The sequence below is a fragment of the Mobula hypostoma genome, chromosome 6 (assembly GCF_963921235.1).
Source record: "Mobula hypostoma chromosome 6, sMobHyp1.1, whole genome shotgun sequence".
Lineage (NCBI taxonomy): Eukaryota > Metazoa > Chordata > Chondrichthyes > Myliobatiformes > Myliobatidae > Mobula > Mobula hypostoma.
This window is the reverse complement of record NC_086102.1, coordinates 71,426,461-71,446,392: the sequence shown is the minus strand read 5'-3', so window position 1 is coordinate 71,446,392 and position 19,932 is coordinate 71,426,461. Positions and strand designations below refer to the sequence as shown.

The following is a 19,932-nucleotide window of genomic DNA, read 5'->3' as shown; positions in this document are numbered from 1 at the left end:
TCTTCGAGCAAAGTGTAAGTAAACGGTGGGTTAGCAAGAGATCAGGTGATTATGTCATCATTGTAATCAATTATGAGGCACTGAGGATCAAATACTTACAATAAGTGTAATGGCCTGGTTAAGATTTCTATTACTATGCCCTAGGTATTTTATGTTAGCAGTTTTCTGCAGAAGCAGTACGTCCTGCTTGGTAGAATGTTTTGGTTTTGGCTAAAGATAAGAAGCCGTGCTGTTCAATTTAGGAATGTTGTGTCAGCCAGTCAGGATGGTGAGATCTGGAGAAGGTTCCAGAGAGGCAGGACAAAGGGAGTTTTGTGACGGGCAGTAGTCTGGTTAGGGGTCTTTTGCAGGGAGCTACAGGGTGGGAGAGAAGGGAAGATGCTGCAGAATGCCATGGAAGGAGAGTACCCATTGCAAGAAATGCTTTGTGCAAATGAGTGGCCCCAAGGATGAGGGTCAGTCCTCCTGAGAGAGAGCCAGTTTGTTTGAGATGGTCTTCAAGGGAAGCTTGGACTGCGGCAGGGGGCTTTCCATAGGTTCATCGCCGTGAGTAATGGTTATACCCAGCTTTGGAAGAGACGAGTTACAATGGTCATGTGCACATTTAGACTGATCTAACTGTAATGGACCTTATTTAGTTTCTTTTTCTTTCTTTTAATGAGTGTTTGATAAAGCTGCAATTAGTAAATTTACTTTCTTTATAATTTTATGTGCTGGACAATCTGTTTTTTTCTAGCTGAATGATTAATTATGTATGGGCAGTATTTATACAGCACTTGCTCAAATTCAGATTTCTTTAATCAGAACATCACCACATTCCTGTTTGGATGAACCCCAAATCATACCAACCCTAGACGTCTATTGTTTATGAAAGGAGGCCATCTCGCTGCTGTTAGCAGAGATGGCTGACAAGCTGAGTTTGGATACAAGCCCTGGTGAGAGGGTTCCACAAGTATTTCATTTTGTAAATTAAGCCTATAATCCCTCAGCTGTCCCCCTTTCCTACTGAGTGCCCCCCACTGCCCCCTTAGAAACTCCCCCCATACCTGGGAAGGGGTGACATCATCCACTTTTGGACAAGTGCTCTAAATTAATGATAATCCTGTGGCAAAATAGGAAATCAGGCCTGTGTCAGCAATAAGAAATAAGAATTATTTGCTTTAACCGGACGACACCGCGAGCCAGATGTATAAGATCACTGACACTTACAAGTCCTTACACCAAAGGTAGTCAATCCCCTTTTAGCCTTGTGACTCTCGTCAGACCCAGAACAGATCATTGAACCCACTGAGAATTCTCAGATTACACTGATCGTGCTCTTGTAATACATTTGCATGTGTAGAAAGAATGTTAAATTGAAAGCAAATCTGCAGTTGATGGAAATCTGCCATACAATAGAAAAAGTTCAGCTATCATGAAGCATCTGAGGAGTGAATAAAGCAGTTTATGTTTCAGGTCATTATTACTTTATATACAGCATGCATTCATTAAGGGATGTGGGCTTTGCTGGCTGAGTCAGCATTTAATTGCCAATCCCTAACCGTCCTTGAGAAGGTGATGGTCAGCTGCCTTCTTGAACTGCTGCTGTCGCTGAGGTGTCAGTATGCCCATAATGCTTTTAGGGAGGGAAATTTTGACCCAGCAGCGGTGAAGGAATGGTGATCTAGAGTGGTGTTACAAAGTTTGTGAACCCTGTAGAATTTTCTCTCTTTCTGCATAAATATGTGATTAGATCTTCACACAAGTTCTAAAACAAGATAAAGAGAACCCAATTAAATAAATAACACAAAAACTTCATACTTGTTCATTTGCCTTTTGAGAAAAATGCTCCAATAGTACACGTATTGGTTGGAAAAACTATATGAATCTCTGAACCTCTGGGCTATTGCCTTCTACAAAAGCTGTTTGGAGTCAGGTGTTCCAATCGATGAAATGAGATTGGAGGTGTGGGTTGTAGAGTTGCCCTGCCCTATAAAAAACACACACAAAGTCAGGTTACTGACAGAGCCTGCTCTTCTCAGGAAAATCTGTTTATGTGCACCATGCCTCGATCAAAACAACTTTCAGAGGACCTTGGAAGAAGAGTTTTAGAAATGCATGAAGCTGGAAAAGGCTACAAAAATATTTCTAAAGACTTGAGTGTTCATCGGTCCATAGTAAGAGAAATTGTCTACAAATGGAGGAAACACAGTACTGTTGCTACTCTCCCTAGGAGTGGGCGTCCTGCAAAGATCACACCAAGAGCACAATGTGCAATGCTGAAGGGGGTGAAAAAGAACCCAAGGGTAACAGCAAAAGACCTGCAGAAATCTCTAGAACTTGATAAAGTCTCTGTTTATGTGTCCACTATAAGAAAAACACTGAACAGGAATGGTGTTCATGGAAGGACACCACGGAGGAAACCATTGCTCTCTAAAATAAAAACATTGCTGCACATCTCAAGTTTGCAAAAGACCACCTGGATGTTCTACAATGCTCCTGGGACAATGTTCTGTGGACAGATAAGACAAAAGTTGAACCTTTTGGCAGAAATATACATTGCAATATTTGGAAGAAAAAGGGCACTGCACACCAACACCAAAACCTCATCCCAACTGTGAAGTGTGGTGGAAGGAGCATCATGGTTTGGGGCTGCTTTACTGCCTCAGGGCCTGGATAGCTTGTAATCACTGGGGGATAAATGACTTCAAAATTGTTTCAAGACATTTTACAGGAGAATGTCAGGGTAGCAGTCCATCACTTGAAGCTTAATAGAAGCTGAATAATGCAACAAGACAATGATCTGAAACACAAGAGTAAATCAACAACTGAATGGTTTAAAAAGAAGAAAATTTGTGTTTTGGAATGGCCGAGTCAAAGTCTTGACCTTAATCCTATAGAAATGTTGGGGAAGGACCTGAAGCAAGTAGTTCATGCAAGGAAGCCCACCAATATCCCAGAGTTGAAGCAATTTTGTAAGGAGGAATAGTCTAAAGTGCCTCCAAGCTGATGTGCAGGACTGATCAACAGTTACTGGGAACGCTTGATTGAAGTTATTGCTGTACAAGGGGGTCACACCAGTTACTGAAAGCAAAGGTTGTCATACTTTTTCCAACAAATACATGTAATATGGGATCATTTTTCTTAATAAGTAAATTCACAAGTATAATGTTTTTGTGTTATTTATTAAATTGGGCTCTCTTTATCTAGTTTTGGCACTTGCGTGAAGATCTGATCACATTTTAGGTCATAGTTATGCTGAAATAAAGAAAATTCTGCAGGGTTCACAAACTTTCCAGCATTTCCAAGCCAGAGGAGTTGCAAATGATGCTGGACATTGTGTATCCAACGCCTTTAGTCATTTCTTGAGATCACACGGAGTGACTCAAACTGATAACACAAAGAGGTTTACACATTCCTGCTCTCCCCTAAATAACCAAATGAAAAGATACTTATCATCAATCATTAAAACAATATGAGGGTGTAGCCAAAATCCAATATTGCTACATCTCTTCCAAAATATTTGGGATTTTTCGGACTGACATCTACCACGCTGGGGACCAAGATGGATCATTCACTTGGCACCTATAGCTAAAGATTCTCGAAACTGTTTCTGCTTCCCGTTTTGCACTGATGCGTTCAGCTCCCTAGTTCTTGAAATGACTCAGCATCAGTAAGATGAAAGAGCTGATTGTGGGAATAAAGGGTAGGATGAGGGAACACGAAACAATCCTCGTGGAGGGATCAGAAGTGGAGGAGTGAGCAATTTCAAGTTCCTGGGTGTCAAGATCTCTGAGGATCTATCAATGCAGCTATAAAGAAGGCAAGATAGCAGCTGTATTTCATTAGCAGTTTTGGCTTGTCATCTAAGACACTTGACAACTTCTAAAGATGTAGCTAGGAGAGCATTCTGACAGTCTGTATCACTATCTGGTATGGGGGAGCGGCTACTGCACAGGACTGAAAGATTGTACAGAGAGTTGTAAGATCAGTCAGCTCCATCTTGGGTACTATACTCTGTAGTGGTGTCTCAGAAAGGTGGCACTCATCATTAAGGACCCCCATCACCCAGGACATGCCTTCTTCTCACTGTTACCATCAGGTAGGAGGTACAGAAGCCTAAAGGCACACACTCAGCGATTCAGGAACAGTTTCTTCCCCTCTGCCATCCGATTCCTAAATGGTCATTGAACCCATGAATAGTACCTCACTTTATAAAAAATATATATTATTTCTGTTTTTGCACTATTTTTAATTGAACTATCTAATATTTTTAGTTGAACTTGATTTGACTTGATATGCATATACAGTATATACTTACTGTAATTGATTTACTATTTATCACCGTATTATCATTGCACTATTGATGCTAATTTATCAAATTTCACAACATATGCCAGTGATATTAAACCTGATTCTGTTTCTGAAATTGTAGAGCCTGTCCTCCACTACTTGAAAAGTATAAAAACATTTCTGGTTGAGGCTATTTCATCTGATGAAAGACATGAAATATTTATTCTATTTCTCTTTCAACAGATGTTGTCTGGCGTGCTGACTATTTCCACATTCTGTTTCTATGTCAACCCAAGGTTGCTCAACAAATTGTAGCCAAGTCGACGGAAATCCAACTGAGTTGCTTCTGTAATTATTTGTTTATTTAAACTCCAATGGAACAGCCTTTCAATGGTTACTGTTGCCTTTAATTAGTCCATCTAAATTTAATACAACATTAACCCTTGATTCCACATCAAATTGGGACCTTTGTGTGCTTGCTTCTGGGATGGAAAGCAGGTGGCACATTACAGGTTTGCTTGGTTGGATCCTGTGGCTCAAAGCTGCTGATTAAAGGCTTACAGTGTTTCAGGACTCCTACCTCAAATTAGGCCTTCTCATTCAGTGTAAGCAAGCCCACATTCAGTTTAACTAGAAGCTCTTAATGGGATGGTAACAGGTTGTTTCCACTATATGCTTCAACCACGCAAAGTTTATGGATCCAGTTTTCTCTTTGTTGGGCTGCTCCCCACACTAATGAGTTCAATTACAAGCCAGCCTCTGGTTAAATAGAATTTGGATGTTTCCCTTGGCGCAGGTTATGCTACAATACTTTGAAAATCAATAATATTTAAGAAAGAAGATGCTTCAAATCACCTCACTCCTAAGGGAAGAGTTATTTAACATCCTGTTTAATTTTACAATGTGCCACACTTTCTGTTTAAATCAGTGAGACTTTTAAGGACAGGATGTTTTAAAATGGTAGCGTAATAACTCCACATTATTAATTGCATCTTAAATAGAACATTTAATTGTCACAAAATACCTACTTCACTTTAACTGTGATATGACGAGCATTTCCATTTCAAATGTTGCCGTTTGTTTTCCGAGACTGGGAGAAGAAATAGAGATACAATGAATGACCAAAGGAGTGACAAGTAGGATAGAGAGCGTAAAATTCAAAGCAATTCTTAATGATGGGATTAAGAACAACTTGATTGAATAAAGTTTGTGATGTACTGAGCAACTACAGGATTGATAGCATATCCAAAATTTGTGCAAGACAGATGCAGTTAATAGACATAAAATCTTTAACAAAGAAGGCACAATAGTGTATAATATTTTGTTTATGCTGCAAAAAGAAATGTTATTCCACTTCAATGGTTCCATGCTAAGTTAAAATGTCTATATTATTAAGACTCGAATCAGAACTATGATCCTATTTGAGGCCTGCTTATTATAAGCGTTCTGTATTTATGAAATTTATCATAAAATACTTTGAAATGTGTCTGAGATTTTAAAAAATCTACCTCCAGTGTTGGAATTATTTACTGTACTTACCTTGTGAAAGCTAAGCTGTTTTTTTTGTTGCATTTGGTCAATCACCTGATCGAATGTTCTTCCTCAGAATGAAAATTAATTGCACTCATGACCTGCGAAGCCATCAGCTCTTATGATGAGCTCTGTTACACAGGTGTCAAATGCTCCTCACACACCTTCAAATGGCAACACACGTACAAAGGGAAGCAGCAGACATAGTATTGTTCATAATACAGTAAAGAACAGGTTACATTGGAAATAAAGGACCATCACAAGTTGCCAGAATAGCCAACAGCATTATTGGTAATATTTTCAAGAATTTGTTGGAATTTCAATTATCACAATAATGCTTACTGTCCTATAAAGCTGTGTGAGTTGACTAGAATTGATATCCCACTAGTTTACATAGATTTGACTGAGATTAATCCATTTTTCGGGTAGCTTTACTCCACATTGACATTCAGTGGACTTTTCATTAGATGCACCTGAACACCTACACGCTGATGCAAATATCTAATCAGCCAATCATGTGGCAGCTACTCAATGCACAAAAGCTTTCAAAGGGATGTGAGGGGTAAGTGTTTTACTTAGGGGACAGGGAGGGAAAAGGGAGGCGTTTATATCAAATACAAAAAAGTGTTGCAGGTACTAGGGTACTTTATACTTTATACTTTATTGTCGCCAAACAATTGATACTAGAACATACAATCATCACAGCGATATTTGATTCTGCACTTCGTGCTCCCCGGAGTACAAATCAATAGTAAATATTAAAAATTTAAATTATAAATCATAAACAGAAAACAGAAAAGGGAAAGTAAGGTAGTGCAAAAAATACCGAGAGGCAAGTCCGGATATTTGGAGGGTACAGCTCAGATCCGGGTCAGGATCCATTCAGCAGTCTTATCACAGTTGGAAAGAAGCTGTCCCCAAATCTGCCCGTATGAGTCTTCAAGCTCCTGAGCCTTCTTCCAGAGGGAAGAGGGACAAAAAGTGTGTTGGCTGGGTGGATCATGTCCTTGATTATCCTGGCAGCACAGCTCCGACAGCGTGCAGTATAAAGTGAGTCCATGGACGGAAGATTAGTTTGTGTAGGTACTGGATACAGAAGAGAGGAAACTGTGTGGACTAGGTTAAGGCTGGAGCACTGTGCATTAAACAAAACATTGAAAATGATAGGGAAACACCAGGGAGGATTGTGTGAGTAATGTCAGGAAGAGGAGTCAGTAGAACATGTAGTTCTGAGTTGCAGGAAGTATGGGATACAGAGAGAGATGATGAGAATTAATCTAAGGGAATTGGAGGGTGCAGGAATTCACATTAAAAGGGTTGCTGGGCAGGGGTGAGAGAGCACAGGTCAGGGTATTTTTAGCTTTCTTAAGGGGTATGGATATGACAGATAAGCAGGAATAAGGTAATAGGATGGTCAAAGATGGAGGATAAAGTGTAGGTTAGGGTATGTGTGGGTGTGTGATTGGATGAAGGGATTTAGAATGTAAGTCTATTGCACACTCCGGAGCAGAAAGTGGTGGTAATGCAACATTAATCTGGGTGCCAACCGCCGTAAAACAAGATGGAGAAGAAGCGGTAGAAGTGTTTTACTCAGAGAGTGGTTGATGCCTGGAACATACAGCCTGGTGTGATGATAGAGGCAAATAGATTAGCGGCTTCTAAGAGATGTTTGGATAGGTACATGGATGTAAGGAAAATGGAGGGATAAGGATATTGTGTAGGTAGGAGGGATTTGTGTTTGGGTGTTAATGATTTCATTTTGAGCTGGTTCAGCACAATATTGTGGGCCAAATGGCTTGTTTCTCTACTGTACTGTTCTGTGTTCTATGCATCACCCATTAGGCCCTGTTTTGTTAAATACACTATATAAGATCTGGTAATTTGTGGATCATCAAAGTAGAGTTAACGAATGCATTGACCTAATGTTGAACATACTCTGAGAAGGGGCATTATAGGTATAGAAGGATTCATTAGTAATGATTAATATCAAATTGTCAGACTCACAGCCTATACTGGGAATAGAGGTTGTACCCTGTTCAAAATGAGTTTGATAGTTTACTAACATACATCTTTAGAATGTGGGAGGAAACCAGAGCACCCGGAGGAAACCTACGCAGTCATGGGAAGAATATACTAACTCCTCACAGACAGCAGCAGGAATTGAACCTGGGTTATCCAGCAGTGACTCTGTCCAGCAAAGATAAGCCATCACTGTAAACACACAAAATTTGAAGAAGGGCCAATGAAAATTGTAAATAAAAATTAAAGCAAATTCCACAGAATCCACTGCAGTGGACTAGACCGTGGTCATTATACACAAGGAACTGGGAAAGTAGTGTGCTGTTCTGCTGCACGTGTGTTCACCTGCTATACACTGTGCACACTGGGAGAAGTCTGGTGGTGACTCAGGGAAGCCTTAAAGGCAAGCGGATAATCATTTGAACAAGAGAGGATGACAAAGATTAGCACTAAACTCCAGTTGAAGTCGAAAAGCCGAAAGTGATCAGTTAGGCAGAATACCCCATTTATATGACACAAGTACTATATTAGTGAAGAATAAGACTATTAAGTGAACCTAGAAGATCATTATGAGAGAAATTGCACTCATATCATCTTGTCCCGGAGCTACTTATCTCTACCAGAATTTGATTTGTCCAACAATCTGAAAACTAATAAAATTTAAAACTGGTTTCATGTAATCAATGCTTCTTCTATTTCCTCACCTTTTCTTTTCCATTTGATAACTAGGGATCTAACTTCTTAATTTTAACCACAAACAACAGAAATTCTGCAGATACTGGAAATCCAAGCTTTAGTAAGAAGAGAATCCTGTCTGTGAAAATGCAAATTATAATGCCCTTCTAACAATGATCTGCTTGTATTTCCCAAGCAGTTAAGGCTGGTGAATTGGTTTGCAAATCTACTCTCAACAGCCACTTTATTAAGTACAGGAGTGGAACCCAGTGTGATCTTCCGCTGCTGCAGCTGATCCACTTTAAGCTTCAACAGGAAGAGTGAGGAGGTCCTGAAAGGCGAGTTTAGGCAGTTAGGCGCCAAGTTAAAGGACAGGACCTCCAGGATAGCAATCTCAGGATTGCTACCAGTGCCATGTGCAGACAGCTTTAGAAATAGTAAGGTAGCGCAGATCAATACATGGCTGAAGACATGGTGCAGGAGGGAGGGCTTCAGATTTATAGATAATTGGACAGTTTTCCAGGGAAGGTGGGACCTGTTCCGGCAGGACGGTCTACATCTGAACTGGAAGGGGACAAATATTCTTGCAGGTAGGTTTGCTAGAGAGGCTCCAGTGGATTTAAACTATAAGCGTTTGTAGATACAAGGGGGGAGGGGAAACAGAGTGTAGGAACAGATGTAGGGGAGAAGGAAGAAAAAGAAAATAGTAAAGTTGTTTGCAACATTAGTGATAAACAGAGAGTAAGAGGTGGAAAATTTCTTAAATGCATTTATTTTAATGCTAGGAGCATTGTAAGAAAGGTGGATGAGCTTAAAGCATGGATTGATACCTGGAAGTATGATGTGGTAGCTATTAGTGAAACATGGTTACAGGAGGGGTGTGATTGGCAACTAAATATTCCTGGATTTAGGTGTGATAGAATCGGAGGGACAAGAGGGGGAGGTGTTGCATTGCTTGTCAGACAAAATATTACAGCAGTGCTCTGGCAGGATAGATTAGAGGGGTCATCTAGGGAGGCTATTTGGGTGGAATTGAGGAATGGGAAAGGTGTAGTTACACTTATAGGGGTGTATTATAGATCACCAAATGGGGAGCGAGAATTGGAGGAGCAAATTTGTAAGGAGATAGCAGACATTTGTAGTAAGCACAAGACTGTGAGTGTGGGAGATTTTAATTTTCCACACATAGACTGGGAAGCCCATACGGTAAAAGGGCTGGATGGTTTGGAGTTTGTAAAATGTATGCAGGATAGTTTTTTGCAGCAATACATAGAGGTACCAACTAGAGAAGGGGCAGTGTTGGATCTTCTGTTAGGGAGTGAGATAGGTCAGGTGACGGAGGTATGTGTTGGGGAGCACTTTGGGTCCAGTGATCACAATGCCATTAGTTTCAATATAATTATGGAGAAGGATAGGTCTGGACCCAGGGTTGAGATTTTTGATTGGAGAAAGGCTAACTTTCAGGAGATGTGAAAGGATTTAGAAGGAGTGGATTGGGACAATTTGTTTTATGGGAAGGATGTAATAGAGAAATGAAGGTCATTTAAAGGTGAAATTTTGAGGGTTCAGAATCTTTATGTTCCTGTTAGGTTGAAAGGAAAGGTTAAAAGTTTGAGACAGCCAGGGTTTTCAAGGGATATTGGAAACTTGGTTTGGAAAAAGAGAGATATCTACAATAAATATAGGCAGCAAGGAGTAAACAAGGTGCTCGAGGAATATAAAGAATGTAAAAAGAATCTTAAGAAAGAAATTAGAAAAGCTAGAAGAAGATACAAGGTTGCTTTGGCAAGTAAAGTGAAAATAAATCCAAAGGGTTTCTACAGTTATATTAATAGCAAAAGGATAGTGAGGGATAAAATTGGTCCCTTAGAGAATCAGAGTGGACAGCTATGTGTGGAGCCAAAAGAGATGGGGAGATTTTGAACAATTTCTTTTCTTCGGTATTCACTAAGGAGAAGGATATTGAATTGTGTAAGGTAAGGGAAACAGATAGGGAAGTTATGGAAACTATGATGATTAAAGAAGAGAAAGTACTGGCGTTTTTAAGGAATATAAAAGTGGATAAGTCTCCGGGTCCTGACAGGATATTCCCTTGGACCTTCAGGGAAGTTACTGTGGAAATAGCAGGGGCTCTGACAGAAATATTTGAAACGTCATTAGAAACGGCGATGGTGCTGGAGGATTGGCGTATTGCTCATGTTGTTCCATTGTTTAAAAAGGGTTCTAAGAATAAACCTAGCAATTATCGACGACCTGTGAGTTTGACGTCAGTGGTGGGTAAATTGATGGAAGGTATTCTTAGAGATGGTATATATAATTATCTGGATAGACAGGGTCTGATTAGGAACAGTCAACATGGATTTGTGCATGGAAGGTCATGTTTGACAAATCTTATTGAAGTTTTTGAAGAGGTTACTAGGAAAGTTGATGCAGGTAAAGCGGTGGATGTTGTCTATATGGACTTCAGTAAGGCCTTTGACAAGGTTCCACATGGAAGGTTAATTAGGAAGCTTCAATCGTTAGGTATTAATATTGAAGTAATAAAATGGATTCAGCAGTGGCTGGATGGGAACGCCAGAGAGTAGTGGTGGTTAACTGTTTGTCAGATTGGAGGCCGGTGACTAGTGGTGTGCCTTAGGGATCTGTACTGGGTCCAATGTGTTTTGTCATATACATTAATGATCTGGATGATAGGGTGTTAAATTGGATTAGTAAGTATGCAGATGGGTGGAGTTGTGAACAATGAAGTAGGTTTTCAAAGCTTGCAGAGAGATTTAGGCCAGTTAGAAGAGTGGGCTGAAAGATGGCAGATGGAGTTTAATGCTGATAAATGTGAAGTGCTACATTTTGGTAGGACTAATCAAAATAGGACATACATGGTAAATGGTAGGGCATTGAAGAATGCAGTAGAACAGAGGAATCTAGGAATAATGGTGCATAGTTCCCTGAAGGTGGATTTTCATGTGGATAGGGTGGTGAAGAAAGCTTTTGGTATGCTGGCCTTTATAAATCAGAGCATTGAGTATAGGAGCTGGGATGTAATGTTGAAATTGTACAAGGCATTGGTGAGGCCAAATTTGGAGTATTGTGTACAGTTCTGGTCACCGAATTATAGGAAAGATGTCAACAAAATTGAGAGAGTACAGAGAAGATTTTCTAGAATATTACTTGGATTTCATCACCTAAGTTACAGAGAAAGGTTGAACAAGTTGGGTCTTTATTCTTTGGAGCGTAGAAGGTTGAGGAGGGACTTGATAGAGGTATTTAAAATTATGAGGGGGATAGATAGAGTTGACGTGGATAGGCTTTTTCCATTGAGATTAGGAGAGATTCAAACAGGAGGACATGAGTTGAGAGTTAAAGGGCAAAAGTTTAGGGGTAACATGAGGGGGAACTTCTTTACTCAGAGAGTGGCAGCTGTGTGGAACAAGCTTCCAGCAGAAGTGGTTGAGGCAGTTTCGATATTGTCATTTAAAGTTAAATTGGGTAGCTATATGGACAGGAAAGGAATGGAGGGTTATGGGCTGAGTGCAGGTCGGTGGGACTAGGTGAGAGTAAGAGTTCAGCACGGACTAGAAGGGCCGAGATGGCCTGTTTCCGTGCTGTAATTGTTATATGGTTATATGTTGTACATTCAGGGGTATTCTTCTGCACACTACTGTTGTACCATGTGGTTATTTAAGTTACTGTTGCCTTCCTGTCAGCTTGAACCAGTCTGGCCATTCTCCTCTAACATCTTCCATTAACAAGAACTGCTGCTCACTGGGTATTTTTTGTTTATTGCACCACTCTCTGTAAACTCTAGAGATTGTTTGTATGAAAATCACAGGAGATCAGCTGTTCCTCAGCAACTCAAACCACCTCAGCTGGCACCAGCAATCACTCCATGGTCAAAGTCACTGAGATCACATTTCCTCCCCTTTCTGATGTTTGCTCTGAACAACTTAACCTGTTCATCATGCCCTCTGATATTAAACATTTCAACCCTGGGAAACAGATACCCTCTGTCTACTCTATGCCTCTCATAATCTTATAACCCTCTATCAGATCTCCCCTTAGTCTCTGGTGCTCCAGAGAAAATAACCCAACTTTATCTAGACTTTCATGATAGCACATGCCTTCTAAACCAGGCAGCATCCTGGTAAACTTCTTCTGCACCCTCTCCAAGGCCTCAACATCCTTTCTATAGTGACTAAAGCTGTATGCAATAACCAGAGTTTTATAAAGTTGCAACATAACCTCTTGACTTTGGAACCCAATGCCTCGACTTATAAAATCAACCATTCCATAAGCCTTCTTAACCACTTTATTGGCCTGTGCAGCCACTTTCAAGAAAGCTATGAACTTGGACACCAGGTTCTCTCTACACAACAACACTGGTAAGCATTTTGTCCTTAACTGTCACAATGGCGGGGGCATTGGGAGCAAGGGTGGATCCAAATGCAAGACACATCTTGTGAGGTTAATCAAATTTAGTTTATTGTTTGAAACCAGGAGAGCAATCAGGAGTAGGAATAGCGAACTGGACAAGGACTGAGGACTACGACTAGGCTAGGACCAAGGGTCTGGGCTAGGACTCGGAATCGGCTCCCAGAACTAGAGGAGACATGAAGAGGCTAGGGTATGGACTCCGAGCCAGAGATTGGGCAAGAACCCAGTACCTGGGTCTTGCCTTGGGCTTGGACCCTAGAACCAGGCAAGGACATGACACGGGCTAGGGAGAGGAGGAACATGGGAACACAGAGCCTCAGTCTCGGGAGAGCAGGTACATGGAACCATGGACACATACACAGAACACAGAGTCGGGACCCCTCCTTGGCTACAGGACATAGGGCCAGGACTCATGACCCTCCGCAGGGCAACGGCAAGATGGCCTGACTTACCCCACAGAGGCGAGGACAAGACAAGACAAGACATGACCCCCCGCGGGAAAACGGCAAGACGGCCAGACTTACCCCACGGAGGCAAGGACCAGACAAGACATAACCCCCCGCGGGGCAATGGCAAGATGGCCTGACTTACCCCACGGAGGCGAGGACAAGACAAGACAAAACATGACCCCCCATGGGGCGACGGCAAGACAGCTTGACTTACCCCACGGAGGCGAGGGTCAGACAAGACCAAAACAAAAGCACACCAGACAGTACCTATCTAGGTCCAGCGATAGAACTAGACCGAAGTGCAGGTGAGGGCTGCAGACGAGGGCTAGGAGTGAGAGGGGCAGAGAAAGGATACAGACAGGGGGGGATAGGACAGGAATCACAGACCGCCAGGGCGAGGACTCGACTCAGAACTTGGAAGTTGCCAGGGCGAGGACTCGACTAGGAACTTGGAAGCCGCCAGGGCCGGGACTCGACTCGGAACTTGGAAGCCGCCAGGTCCAGGACTTGACTCGGTACTTGGATGCTGCCAGGGCCGGGGCTTGACTTGGTACTTGAATGCCACTGGAGCCAGGACTTCACTTGGAGCCTCCGGGTAATGGCGAGCTCTCGACTCGGCCCGGGAACAGTAGACAGCAGTTCTTGATTCCCTCCGGCGGGTTAACTAACGAACCCACCTCGGTGAGGAAACTTTGCAGGCTCGCTTTGGCGAGGTAACTTGACGGGGTTGCTCTGGTGAGGAAAGGCGAATTACCAGCACTCGCTTCGGGTGGAGACTAGGCTTGCTCCGGCCAGATGACATTGGCACACCGTACCTTTGGTGACTTTGCAGACGCTCCTGCACCGAACGGCTGAAAGCCGGAGACTATAAACTACCGGTTCAGGCGAGAGTAATTGCCTCCAATCACCAAAGCCGAGGGACACGGGAAAACAGGGAACCAAAGGGAAACAGGGAGTCAACAGTCCGGATTGTAACATAAACAAAGTAAATTTAAAGGGACCCCAATCCGGACCATGACATTAACAGTATACTGTCTCCTTGTATTTGCCCTACCAAGCTGCAACACCTCACATTTATCTCGGTTAAACTTCACCTGTCTTTTCTCTGCTCTGCAACTGATCTATATTGCACTGTATTTCTTGCCAGTCTTCTACAGTATGCAATCTTGGTATGATCTGCACACTTACTAACCCACTCATCTACGTTTTCATTCAGATCATTTATATACATCACAAACAGCAGAGGTCCCAGCACAGATCCCTGCAGAACACCACTAATTAAAGACCTTCAGCTTGAATAAGTCCTTCCAACCATTATCCCCTACCTTCTATGCACAAACCTCTTCTGAATCCAAACAGCCAATTCGTCACAGACCCCATGCATCTTAATCTTCTGGAGTGTTGCTTAATCTTCTGGATTAGCCTCACACAATGGACTTTGTCAGAAGTCTCACTAAAATCCATGTAGACAACATCCACTGCCCTACCCCATCTTTACTTTGTCAAAAAACTCAATCAGGTTGGTAAGGCATGACCTGCCCCTCAGAAAGCCATTATGGCTCTTCCTGATTAGGCCATGGTTTTCCAAATGCTCATATATCCTGTCCCTGAGAATTTTCTTCAGCAATATCCCTACAACTGATGTGAGGCTCACTGGTCTAGTTCCCATAATTTTCCTTTGTTCCCTTCTTAAATAGAGGTACATTATTAGCCACTCACCAATCCTCCAGGACCTTGCCTGTGGCCAGAGAGGACACAAAGGTACTGGTCAAGAGCCCAGCAATCTCGTCTGTTGCCTCCTTCAATAACTCGGGGTAAATCCCATCAGGCCCTGGGGACTTATCCAACTTAATACTCATTAGGAGGCCCAACACTTCCTCCTCCTTGACCTTTAAATACCCTAACATATCTATACCCTCAGCACTGATCTCCTGGCCCTCAATATCCTTTTCCTCAGAAAATACTGAAGGAAAGTACTCATTAAGTACCTCACTCACATTCTCCACATCCAGGCAAATTTTTCCCTCTTTATCCTTGCCAGGTCCCACCATCTCCCTTATTATCCTCTTGCTCTTGATGCATGTATGAAATGCCTTAGGATTCATCCTAATCCTACTTGCCAAGGACTTTTCATGCCCCTCCTGGCTTTTCAAGTTCCCTTCTTTAGTTCTTTTCTGTCTTCTTTATACTCCATGTGTGCTTCATTTGATCCTAACTTCTGAAGCTTTACAGACGCTTCCTTTTTCATCACCTCTCTGGACATCCAAGATTCTCTTATCTTTCCATCCCCGGGTGCAATGAACCGGATTTGATCAGGGCCCTCGAGGTAAAGGTGCCATTAGGAGGTAGTAACCATAATATGATAAGTTTTAATCTACAATTTGAGAGGGAGAAGGGAAACTTGGAAATGTCAGTATTGCAGTTGAACAAAGGGAACTATGGTGCTATGAGGGAGGAGCTGGCCAAAGTTCAATGGAACAATACCCTAACAGGGATGACAGTGGAACAGCAGTAGCAAGTGTTTCTGGGAATAATGCGGAAGGTGCGGGATCAGTTCATTCCAAAGAGGAAGAAAGATCCTAAGGGAAGTAAGGGGAGGCCGTGGCTGACAAGGGGAGTAATGGACAGTATAAAAATTAAAGAGAAAAAGTATAACATAGCAAAGACGAGTGGGAAGCCGGAGGATTGGGAAACTTTTAAAGAGAAACAGAAGGCAACTAAAAAGGCAATACGCGGAGAAAAAATGAGGTACAAAGGTAAACTAGCCAAGAATATAAAGGAGGATAGTAAAAGCTTCTTTAGGTATGTGAAAAGAAAAAAAATAGTTAACACCAAAATTGAGCCCTTGAAGACAGAAACGGGTGAATTTATTATGGGGAATAAGGAAATGGCAGACGAGTTGAACAGGTACTTTGGATCTGTCTTCACTAGGGAAGACACAAACAATCTCCCAGATATAAAAGTGGCCAAAGGACCTAGGGTAATGGATGAACTGAAGGAAATTTATATTAGGCAGGAAATGGTGTTGGATAGACTGTTGGGTCTGGAGGCTTATAGGTCCCTGGGACCTGATGGTCTGCATCCCTTAAGGAGGTGCCTTTAGAAATCGTGGACGCATTGGTAATCATTTTCCAATGTTCCATAGATTCAGGATCAGTTCCTGTGGATTGGAGGGTGGCTAATGTTGACCCTCTCTTCAAGAAGGGAGGACGAGAGAAAACAGGGAATTATAGACCGGTTAGCCTGATGTTGGTGGTGGGAAAGATGCTGGAGTCAATTATAAAAGATGAAATTACGACACATCTGGATAGCAGTAACAGGATCGGTCCGAGTCAGCATGGAGTTACGAAGGGGAAATCGTGCTTGACTAATATTCTGGAATTTTTTGAAGATGCAACCATGAAAATGGACAAGGGAGAGCCAGTGGATGTAGTGTACCTGGACTTTCAGGAAGCCTTTGATAAAGTCCGACATAGGAGATTAGTGGGCAAAATTAGGGCACGTGGTATTGGGGGCAGAGTACTGACATGGATTGAAAATTGGCTGGCTGACAGTAAACAAAGAGTAGCGATTAACGGGTCCCTTTCAGAATGGCAGGCGGTGATCAGTGGGGTACCACAGGGTTCAGTACTGGGACTGCAGCTGTTTACAATGTATATTAATGATTTAGATGAGGGAATTAAAAGTAACATTAGCAAATTTGCCAATGACAAAAAGCTGGGTGGCAGTGTGAAGTGTGAGGAGGATGTTATGAGAATGCAGGGTGACTTGGACAGGCTGGGTGAACGGGCAGATGCATGGCAGATGCATTTTAATGTGGATAAATGTGAGGTTATCCACTTTGGTGGTAAGAATAGGAAGGCAGATTATTATCTAAATGGAGTCAAGTTAGGAAAAGGGGAAGTACAACGAGATCTAGGTGTTCTTGTACATCAGTCACTGAAAGCAAGCATGCAAGTACAGCAGGCAGTGAAGAAAGCTAATGGCATGCTGGCCTTCATAACAAGGGGAATTGAGTATAAGAGCAAAGAGGTCCTTCTGCAGCTGTACAGGGCCCTGGTGAGACCACACCTGGAGTACTCTGTGCAGTTTTGGTCTCCAAATTTGAGGAAGGACATTCTTGCTATTGAGGGAGTGCAGCATAGGTTCACAAGATTAATTCCCGGGATGACGGGACTGTCATATGTTGAAAGATTGGAGCGACTGGGCTTGTATACTCTGGAATTTAGAAGGCTGAGAGGGGATCTTATTGAAACATATAAGATTATTAAGGGATTGAACACGCTGGAGGCAGGAAGCATGTTCCCGCTGATGGGTGAGTCCAGGACCAGAGGCCACAGTTTAAGAATAGGGGGTAAGCCATTTAGAATGGAGTTGAGGAAAAACTTTTTCACCCAGAGAATGGTGGATGTTTGGAATGCTCTGCCCCAGAAGGCTGTGGAGGCTAAATTTCTGGATACTTTCAAGAAAGAGATGGATAGAGCTCTTAAGGATAGTGGAATCAAAGGTTACGGGGATAAGGCAGGAACTGGATATTGATTGTGGATGATCAGCCATGATCACAGTGAATGGCGGTGCTGGTTCGAAGGGCCGAATGGCCTATTCCTGCACCTATTGTCTATTGTCTATGACATGCCTTTCCTGTACTCTGTGCAGTTGATCTTTAAACACCCTCCACATGGCTGAGGTGGACTTGCCAGAAAAAAAGGTGTTCCCAATTAACTCCTGTTAGTTCCTACCTAATGTCCTTGTAATTTCCCTACTCTGATTTAAAACTTATCGATAGCTATCCTGAAAGTTAAGGAGTTGTGGTCACTGTTCTCTAACTGTTCACCCACTGAAAGATCAGTCACCTGGTCAGATTCATTACCCAACACCAGGTCCAGTACGGCCCCTGCTCTCATTGGACTGTCCACATATTGATTTAACAAACCTTCCTGGATACACTTAGCGAATTCTGCCCCATCTAAACCCCTTGCACCAAGAAGATCCCAGTTTATATTAGGGAAGTAAATGGTAGGGCATTGAAGAATGCCGTAGAACAGAGGGATCTACGAATAATGGTGCATAGTTCCCTGAAGGTGGAATCTCATGTGGATAGGGTGGTGAAGAAAGCTTTTGGTATGCTGGCCTTTATAAATCAGAGCACTGAGTATGGGAGTTGGGATGTAATGTTGAAATTGTCAAGGTACTGGTATGGCAAATTTGGAGTATTCTGTACAGTTCTGGTCACCGAATTATAGGAAAGATGTCAACAAAATTGAGAGAGTACAGAGAAGATTTACTAGAATGTTACCTGGTTTTCATCTCCCAAGTTACAGAGGGAGGTTGAACAAGTTGGGTTTTTATTCTTTGGAATGTAGAAGGTTGAGGGGGAAGTTGATAGAGGTATTTAAAATTATAAGGGGGATAGATAGAGTTGACGTGGATAGGCTTTTTCCATTAAGAGTGGGGAAGATTCAAACAAGAGGACATGAGTTGAGAGTTAAAGGACAAAAGTTTAGGGGTAACATGAGGGGGAACTTCTTTACTCAGAGAGTGGTAGCTGTGTGGAACGAGCTTCCAGCAGAAGAGGTTGAGGCAGGTTCAATGTTGTCATTTAAAGTTAAAATGGATAGTTATATGGACAGGAAAGGAATGGAGGGTTATGGGCTGAGTGCAGGTCGGTGGGACTAGGTGAGAGTAAGAGTTTGGCATGGACTAGAAGGGCCGAGATGGCCTGTTTCTGTGCTGTAATTGTTATATGGTTATATGTTATATGGTTATCACTGCTTAAATTTATCACCATGTAACATAACCGACCTTCAGTTGCTCTGTAAATAAGAGAAAAGAAGTAACTGACTTTCTCCATAAAAGAGAGGTCCTTTATGGAATTTACAGCATAGAAACATAGAAACATAGAAAATAGGTGCAGGAGTAGGCCATTCGGCCCTTCGAGCCTGCACCGCCATTTATTATGATCATGGCTGATCATCCAACTCAGAACCCAGCCTTCCCTCCATACCCCGTGACCCCTGTAGCCACAAGGGCCATATCTAACTTCCTTTTAAACATAGCTAATGAACTGGCCTCAACAGTTTGCTGTGGCAGAGAATTCCACAGATTCACCACTCTCTGTGTGAAGAAGTTTTTCCTAACCTCGGTCCTAAAAGGCTTCCCCTCTATCCTCAAACTGTGACCCCTCGTTCTGGACCTCCCCAACATCGGGAACAATCTTCCCGCATCTAGCCTGTCCAATCCCTTTAGGATCTTATACGTTTCAATCAGATCCCCCCTCAATCTTCTAAATTCCAACGAGTACAAGCCCAGTTCATCCAGTCTTTCTTCATATGAAAGACCTGCCATCCCAGGAATCAATCTGGTGAACCTTCTTTGTACTCCCTCTATGGCAAGGATGTCTTTCCTCAGATTAGGGGACCAAAACTGCACACAATACTCCAGGTGTGGTCTCACCAAGGCCTTGTACAACTGCAGTAGTACCTCCCTGCTCCTGTACTCGAATCCTCTCGCTATAAATGCCAGCATACCGTTCGCCTTTTTCACCGCCTGCTGTACC

General features: G+C 42.4%; 1 protein-coding gene across 5 annotated transcripts in view; it reads right to left on the bottom strand.

Annotated features, from left to right (window-relative positions):
• LOC134348100 (galactosylgalactosylxylosylprotein 3-beta-glucuronosyltransferase 1-like) overlaps nucleotides 1-19,932 on the bottom strand; it is a 135,832-nt gene that overhangs the window by 49,450 nt on the left and 66,450 nt on the right. For 4 of the 5 annotated variants that reach the window (XM_063050975.1, XM_063050973.1, XM_063050974.1 and 1 more), the window contains one exon: nucleotides 5,301-5,362. The exons of the other annotated variant lie outside the window; for it this stretch is intronic. The gene's annotated coding sequence lies outside the window, so the exon portion shown is untranslated. The remainder of the gene's footprint in view (nucleotides 1-5,300; nucleotides 5,363-19,932) is intronic. 5 annotated transcript variants of the gene reach the window in all.